The following is a 9,040-nucleotide window of genomic DNA, read 5'->3' as shown; positions in this document are numbered from 1 at the left end:
CTGATTCAGCCACGCCCTAGCCGAACCATCCAACATCAGAGGCAAATGCTTCATGGCGATGCTGTCATTACCTCCACCAATCTGCACAGCCACTCGGTAGTCATCAAGCCATGTTTCAGGCTTGGATTCTCCTGTGAACTTACTTATTCCAGCCACCAACCTGAAGTTGGGGGGAATATCAGCATAACGGATTGCTCTACTGAAGCACTCGGGACCAGAAACTGCAGTGCCGCTTACACTCGGACGATCTCTGTCAAAACCATCTCTGTGACCTCTGGCCCTGTCAATCCTCCTCCGCGCGAGTACATTTATCGCATCAAATCCAGGACTCCGCTCATCACCGAACGGGCGCTTGTCATCGTAGTGTCGGGACACATACATATCGCTCCTCGGAGGAGAGTGCACCCGGCGGTGGTCATCACGGTGATAACGGGGAGCAAACTGATTCCACCCCTAACCTCTGTGTTGATTCTCTCGGTAACCTCCGTCTCTGCGATGTTGGGGTGACCCTGTACTATAAACTGAACGAACTGTATCTGCTCTGGGTGAATTACGGTGCAACCTTTTGAGCGACTATGATACAACTGAGTTTTGTTGCTGCGCTGCTTGAAGCAAAGTACGAATCTGCTCTAAGCCTCTACCAGCCTGTGAGTTTGATGGTTGAATAGAATCTGCTATCTTAGCGACGGCTCCAACATTTAGTACCGGAGTATGATATACCTCAATGTTGTCCCGTCTTTCACTCGGGAAGAGTTGTCGCTGATGTCGACTGGAAGTTGGTGGACGACGACGGGCGTGTCCACTCGGCGGTTCTCCGACTTCGCGTTCGCCGTGACCGAACCCGGGCGGGCTCTCCATAGAACCCGCCATGAAGACCTCCACTGTTGGATTGCAGCTCTTTCACTTGGAAGGGACATCAGACTGATCTGACGCCGAGTGGATCGGGCTTCGGAGAGGTTCAACAGGCTCGATGGCAGCAACCTGCGGAGAAGGTGGAGATGAAGCCTCGCGAGCCACTTCGTGTTTCACCCATCACTGAAGTCGTGAGCGACCGGATCGCTTGTCACGACGAACAGTGGGGCGAACGATCGACACCGGAGTCGACGGCTGTCGAAGTAGTACACCGCAAGAGATTGCACGGAAGTGCGGTGCCCCGCAGATCGGGAGCGCCTCGATGTTGAGAGGCGCCTCCTGAAGCCATGCGGAGTCATCGGCAACGAAGATGAGCGCACCGAGATGGATCTCACCGCCCAGAAACAAATCACAACTTTTACGCAAGATGTATGAGTTCAAGCCCCTCTCGTGGAGGTAACAACCCTATGTCTCAGTGCTCTGGAGCTCTTGCAGTGTGGAATGTGTGTTACAGGGGGTGCAACCCCTTGAGCCAAAGGGGAGGGGTGGCTTATATAGAGTGTGCTACCCCTCATCAAGGCCCAACATCTAAGGGTTTGATCAATAGAGTTTAAAGGTGTACGTTATTGATAACGTACATAATTAATGTTATTCATGATGACCATCCGAACGCTCGCGTGTTGGCCTCCCTGGAGTGGCTTTTGGTCTTCTGCGTCGACTCGTTTCTTCCGAGTGGAAGTTGGTTGTCGAGTGAAGGGTAAAATACTCCGAGTGATTTCTTACCGAGTGACTTGGACGCCACGGCTATCAAGTGGAAATCTTCCTTGTGAGCTTCAAGTCTTTAATGAGGTACCCTTACGTAGGACATCTAGGTCAGGCCTGTGACTCTACCCTAGGTACATATCCCCATCACCATACATGTCTCCTAATTGTGATTTTGGCTATTAGGTGCAATTAGTGGAAGTAGGTAATGTGTTTTCTAGATTCCAATCAACTTCATCTTCAACAAAATCCCCTCTTTCTATAGTCTTGTCAGATCGTTCATTTGTTTGGTGAAGTTCATCCTCGTATATATTTCTTCGTGACACTCTGATTACTTGTGTTGATTGGGACTAGAAAATAGGAACTTGGATTTTTGTTGATGACTCGCAAGCACCATCAAAACCATGCAATTCTAAATTTCTACGCATTTTCACGTACCTTCTTCTTTACCTTTATTAGCATTTTTTTATTTAAATAGATATTTTTTCTAGTTCAATTACCACATGTTCTTAATCTCATGTAGCATGAAGCATGTTAGTTAGAAAGTATCCATAAAAATGGAAAACATACATATGAATTGATTGAGTTACAAAAAGGAGATATTCATATTTTTCTTGAACATATATAAGTTCTTTTACCGCTAGCAATTACAGTGTTGAAGAACAACATATAGTGAAAAATTAGACGATGGTAATAATTTGAGTAAGTAGTGTGGTTGGAAGTTGCAAAGTGAAAAGTAAATAAAAATTAAAAGAAGGCAGCAGCGAAAATTTTGTTTTTAAACTGATAAGTGAATAGAGCGAGGGGCCATAGTTTTCCCTAGTGGCATCTCTCATGAAAGCAAGCATACGGTGGGTAGAGAAATTACAGTTGGTCAATTGATAGAAAACACATAGTTATGTGATATTCACGACAATGATCATGTGTATATATGCATCACGTCCATAAGTAAATAGGACGACTCCTGCATGCACCTATTACTATTACTCCATCAATCGACCGCTATCCAACATGCATCTATAGTATTAAGTAAAACAGTGTAATGCTTGGAGAACATTGACATGATGTAGACAAAGATAATTCAGTTAATATGAACTAACCCCATCAATTTATCTTTAGTGGAAACAATACAGAGATGTATCCCGCCCCCTACTATGTCACTAGGATATAGAAATCCGTCAGAATAAACCCACTACAACACAACCCTCTCATTGAAGAAAGATCAACGCTAAAGAAAATCAATAGATCGGAGAGATTTACAAAGCTATGATGATCATGCACATAAGAATCATATTTAGAATTCAAAGAAGACTCAAATATTTTATCATGAATAATCCAAACATAAACCCACAATTCATCGGATGCCAACAAGCGCACCACACAAAAGAGTTGCATCAGATAGATCAAAGCAATCATTGTATTGAAGATCAAGAGAGAGAGAGAGAGATAGCCGTCTAGGTACTCACTACGACTCGTAGGTCTGTAGTGAACTACTCACACATCACCATGGGAGCCGCGAGGATGATGTAGAGGTCCTCCGTGATTGATCCCCACTCCGACAGGGCACAAGAAAAGGGCTCCAGATGGGCACACGACGGAACAGAGACTTGCGGTGGTGGAAAAAATGTTCCGCGAGGGTCTCTATGGTTTTTGTGATATTTGTGAATTTATAGGACAAAGAGGTACACCAGGAGGCAACTCGGGGAGCACGAGGCAACAAGGTGCGCCCTACCCCCTGGTCGCGTCCTGTTGTGTTGTGCTCCTCTCGTGAGGCTTCTGGCCTCCTCCCGAAGCTTGCTAGTATTCTTTTGGTCTAGAAAAAATGACCAAAAAGTTTCATGGCAATTGGACTTCGTTTGGTACTGTAAACCTAAAAAGCCAAAAACACGTAGAAAATAGGAACTAGCACTGGTCACTGGGTCAATAGGTTAGTGCTGAATAATAATAATAATAGGTGTATAAACTCCCAAGAAGTATCCTAGAATGATAATATAGTAGCATGGAGGAATAGAAAATTATGAGATGTATCAACATCCCCAAGCTTAATTTCTCGTCGTCCTCGAGTAGGTAAATGATAAAAACAGAATTTTTTACGTGACATGCTACCCAACATGTAATCTATTGCAGGTTTGATCATTGAGAAATGATGAATTGATAACTATCAACATAGCAATGCTTATAAACATAAGCAACATAATCATTTAGTTTCAAAGCATACGATCCTTAAAGAATGTTCACCCATTATTCATTTTATCATAAAAATATAGCATGGTTTCGTCCTCACCACATAAATACAAATGTTAAACACCATAATGTCAAGTCAGGCAATTGTATCGTACTTTTTAACGCGCTTCAGCTTTTTATTACTTGCGCAATATATGAGTGTGAACCATGGATATAGCATAAGGGTGGAATAGAATATGGTGGTATGATTCTCATAGAGGCAAAATTGTCCCTGTCTTTTGGTGAGGTGGTGGCTAACATTTTTGGTGGAGTAGACTTTGACGATCTGACTACGAACGTGCAAAGAAGTCGCGCTTACCAATCGCAAAACCAACTCTAAGATGTTATTGACCACGCCGGAGCATGATCAAACTGACCACGAGGGCTTGTTTCCTGCACACAAACGGAGAACAAGCAAGAAATGGAGATTGCAATTTGGATATTGGGAATATAAGATGAAAGCTTCATTGATGAAAGTGGGGTTCTGTGACGTCTTGGTCTAGTCGTAGAACACAAACGAAGAACACAAAGTTGCAGCTATGGCGAACTTGTAATCTAAACAAAACCCAATTCTAAACGGGGCCCTAAGGGCTCTATATATGGGGGAATAGAGGGGAATTTTATGACCCCTTGGAGGAGGGGGTCTGAAACCAACCCTAATTCCGTTTCGCCACACATACGAACTCTAAAAATAACCTATAAAGTGGTATTTCAAATTTACATGGGAATGGCCCAAAAATAAGGTGATGCAACACCTATAATGGCTTATGGACGAAATTTATGAAGTGGCATCTTGTATATTTCGTCCAAGCCTTCATGCTCTCATTATGGTGGCTTCAAAGTGCGAAAATCACCACGGGAAGCTCCATTGTTCTTTCCTACGCGCGCTCCTTCTCCTCCATGCTTGTTCCCGCTCCAATGGCCATCCTTCTTGTCCATGATAGGTCCTTTATTCATAACTAAAACAAAAGTATCTAACTTAGGCAGCATCATATGTACATGAACATTTGAAGGATTTCCAAGAAACAAAAGTACCCGGTAATTCAATTGGCATGCCCGTGCTCTAGTAACTGGTCCAGTATGTATATCAGCAGGGGTTGTGGATGTAACAATGGTATTGATGTCCTCATCATCCTCCCCTTCCTGAACTGAAGTCGTCCTCGACAGAGACTCATCTTCCTCACCCAAATAAGGCTTCAAATCTGCAACGTTAAAAGTGGTACTAACCCCAAACTCTGAAGGCAGCTCAAGTTTATATGCATTATCATTTATTTTCTCTAACACCTTAAAAGGACCATTAGCACATGGCATTAGCTTTGACTTGCACAAATTAGGAAATCTATCCTTACGCAAATGTAACCAAACAAGATCTCCAGGTGCAAAGACAACATGTTTTCTACCCTTATCTCCAACAAGTTTGTATTTAGCATTCATACGCTCAATGTTTTCCTTAGTTACTTCATGCATTTTTAAGATCAATTCAACATGTTGTTTATCATCAAAATTAACCTTCTTCGAAGATGGGAGAGGCAACAAATCAGTAGGTGCACGAGGTAGGAAACCATACACAATTTCAAAAGGGCACATCTCAGTAGTAGAATGCAATGGACGATTATAAGAAAATTCAATATGAGGCAAGCATTCTTCCCACATTTTCAAGTTATTCTTCAAAACATCCCTAAGCATAGTAGACAATGATCTATTGACTACTTCAGTTTGTCCATCAGTTTGGGTGTGACATGTAGTACTAAAAAGTAGTTTAGTCCCTAACTTAGCCCATAAACATCTCCAAAAATGGCTAAGGAATTTAGCATCACGATCTGAAACAATTGTGTTTGCCACACCATGCAAGCGAATAATATCACGAAAGAACCAATCAGCAACATTAGCAGCATCATCACCTTTATGACATGGTATAAAGTGTGCCATTTTAGATAATCTATCCACGACAACAAATATGATATCCCTCCCCTTCTTTTTTCGAGGCAAACTTAAAACAAAGTCCATAGATATATGATCCCAAGGAACACTAGGTACATGCAAAGGCATACATAAACCATGAGGATTGAGTCGTGACTTTGCTTTTTTACATGTAGTGCAACGAGCCACAAAACGCTCAACATCCCATCTCAACTTTGGCCAAAAGAAATGTGTAGCAAGTACATCCTCCATCTTCTTCATGCCAAAGTGCCCCATTAGTCCTCCTCCATGCGCCCCCTGCAACAATAAAAGACGAATGGAGCTAGCTAGAATGCATAGCTTGTTAGCACGGAACACAAATCCATCATTAATAACAAACTTGTTCCATGTTCTCCCTTCTTTACAATTCTGCAACACATCTTTAAATTCAGCACCATGAACATATTGATCTTTGATGGTATTCAAACCAAGTATTTTAAAGTCAAGTTGTGAAAGCATAGTATAACGACGAGACAATGCATCAGGAATAACATTTTCTTTACCCTTTTTGTGTTTAATGACATAAGGGAATGTTCCAATGAATTAAACCCATTTAGCATGTCAACGGCTCAGTTTTGCTTGACTTTTAATATGTTTCAAAGATTCATGATCAGAATGTATAACAAATTCTTTGGGCCATAAATAATGTTGCCATGTTTCCAAAGTCCAAACAAGAGCATATAATTCCTTATCATAAGTAGAATAATTCAGACTAGGCCCACTCAATTTTTCTAAAAAGTATGCAACAGGTTTACCATCTTGTAATAACACACCTCCTAATTCAATTCCACTAGCATCACATTCAAGATCGAAAGTCTTATTAAAATCATGAAGTTGGAGTAAAGGAGCATGTGTTAACTTATCTTTCAATAGTGAAAGGATCGATATGGTTGACTAGAGGGGGGGGGGGGTGAATAGGCAACGACCACTTTTTAATTAATCTTAACAAGTTAAGGTAAGCAACATATGGTTCACAATTAACACAACAGTGGGGTGAACCCTAATGAAGATAATAACGAGAGTTACTAAGACAAGTAAGAGATAGACGACAACATAAGCATACGCAAAGTAAAGGTTAGAGATAACCACAAGTGGAACCGATGGAGACGAGGATGTGTTACCGAAGTTCCTTCGCTTTGACAGGAAGTACGTCTCCGTTGGAGCGGTGTGGAGGCACAATGCTCCCCAATAAGCCACTAAGGCCACCGTATTCTCCTCACGCCCTCGCACGATGCAAGGTACCGTGATTCCACTATAGGTGCCCTTGAAGGCAGCGACCGAACCTTTACAAACAAGGTTGGGGCAAACTCCACACAAAGCTTGGAGGCTCCCAACAAGACCACGAAGCTTCACCACAATGGAATGTGGCTTCGAGGTGACCTCAACCGTCTAGGATGCTCAAACACCCAAGAGTAACAAGATCCGCAAGGGATTGGTGGGGGAATCATTTTTTCTCTTGGTGGAAGTGTGGATCTAGGCCTTCTCAACCAATCCCTAAAGAATCAACAAGTTTGATTGGCTAGGGAGAGAGATCACGCACTTTTGAGCTTAGGGAGCAACAATGGAGCTTGGGAGGGGAAGAGATAACGTTCCACAGCTAGAAGAACCCTTTATATAGTGGGGGGAAAATCCAACCGTTTTCCCCACTCTCTGCCCGAGCTCCAGTGGTACTACCACTGGCTGCAGCGGTACTACCGCTGGCTGCAGCGGTACTATCGCTGGCTGCAGCGGTACTACCGTCGGCCCCCTGGTAGAGCATAAGAGCTACCACCGCCAAGAAAGTCTTCGCAAAAAGGTCCGTCCACGAACAACCGCTAGGCAGGCGGTACTAAGCTCCTGGAGCGCTACTACCGCTGACCAGGGGCGGTACTACCGCCAGCTAGCGGTACTACCGCTGGCTGCAGCGGTACTACCGCTAGCACTCCTGTGGTACTACCGCTAGGGCTAGCGGTACTACCGCTTGGCCCAGCGGTACTGCCGCTGGGGGACCATTTTGCAAAGAAGAAGGAAACACAGAGGCGGGAGCCACTCCAAAGATGCAGGTAAGGGAAAATATGTGAAGTGTGCGTGTGCAAAGATTGATTCCACCCAAACCTTTCCACCACGGTTCCCCTCTTAATAGTACAGCTTTTCTATGACTCAAATAAAGAGAATCGTAGAGAACGCCGGTCTTCTGTTCCACGAACGAGGGGGGCGAGTCGTCTTGTGACGTTGACGTGTGTTATCTAAAATCTTAATCACACACACGGTTAGTCCTTTGCGGTACTGTGATCAATCACCAAAATTACTCAGGCATAAACTATGCCCCAACAATCTCCCCCTTTTTGGTGGATTGATGACAATACCGGATTTGCACATAGAATAATATGAGAACCAAAAGATAGAGATATATGACAATAAGGAGCATATGACTCACAACATATGATGGAAATAAATCTCACACAAGTTCATGTCTCACAAAAGATAGCAAAATAGAAGCAAACCAAGTTCGAAGCAAAACACGAAAGATAAGCAAAGCAAAGCAAAGTTTCGACTCTCTCAAAGCAAATCTCCTACACTCTCTCCCCCTTTGGCACAAGACACCAAAAAGGGGCACACCTAACGCCACAGGTGGTTACTCCTCATCCTCAGCATCGCCAGACTCGTCTGTGCCCTCCGAATCATCCTGCTCCTCCTCTTCCTCCTCAGCGCCAGACCACTGGTAACCTTGAGCCCGCATCAAGGTAGCCTCTGGAGTTATGTCGTCCTCTGATCCGCTGGAGATGTCAACATCAAGAGTCCTTAGGACACACTTATGCCTCTGACGGTTCTCCTTCTGAGCCACGTGCGTCTGGTACTGGCCCTTAGCCTGCATGCAGAAGAGAGTCTTCATCTTATCCTGCAGTTTGATGGCCCAAGATGGCATAGCAGAAGAGCGGGACTGAGAGGCGGTTCCTCTGTCAGCAGCAGTCTCTGTGTCAGTGTCCATGTGCTGAGAGGAAGTTGATGGGTTGGCCCATTTATCCTTGACGCGAAGCTTGACAGGATCGTGCACAATGTAGTCAGCCTGAATGTATAACTCCTCCTGCGGATAGGTGTCTTGCCACTTCTGACGGGTATAAGCAAACAGATAGGGCCCGTAGATGGGAACCTTGCGCATCATGATGCAGTTCAAGAGCTCAGTAAAGAACACATCAGAAATATCAAGAGGGGCAGACTCCTTAGTCATAGCCTCCTCACAGAGTAGCAGCATCTCAGCCACAGA

Source organism: Hordeum vulgare, chromosome 7H (assembly GCF_904849725.1).
Source record: "Hordeum vulgare subsp. vulgare chromosome 7H, MorexV3_pseudomolecules_assembly, whole genome shotgun sequence".
Classification (NCBI taxonomy): Eukaryota; Viridiplantae; Streptophyta; class Magnoliopsida; order Poales; family Poaceae; genus Hordeum; species Hordeum vulgare.
This window is presented reverse-complemented; position numbering follows the sequence as displayed.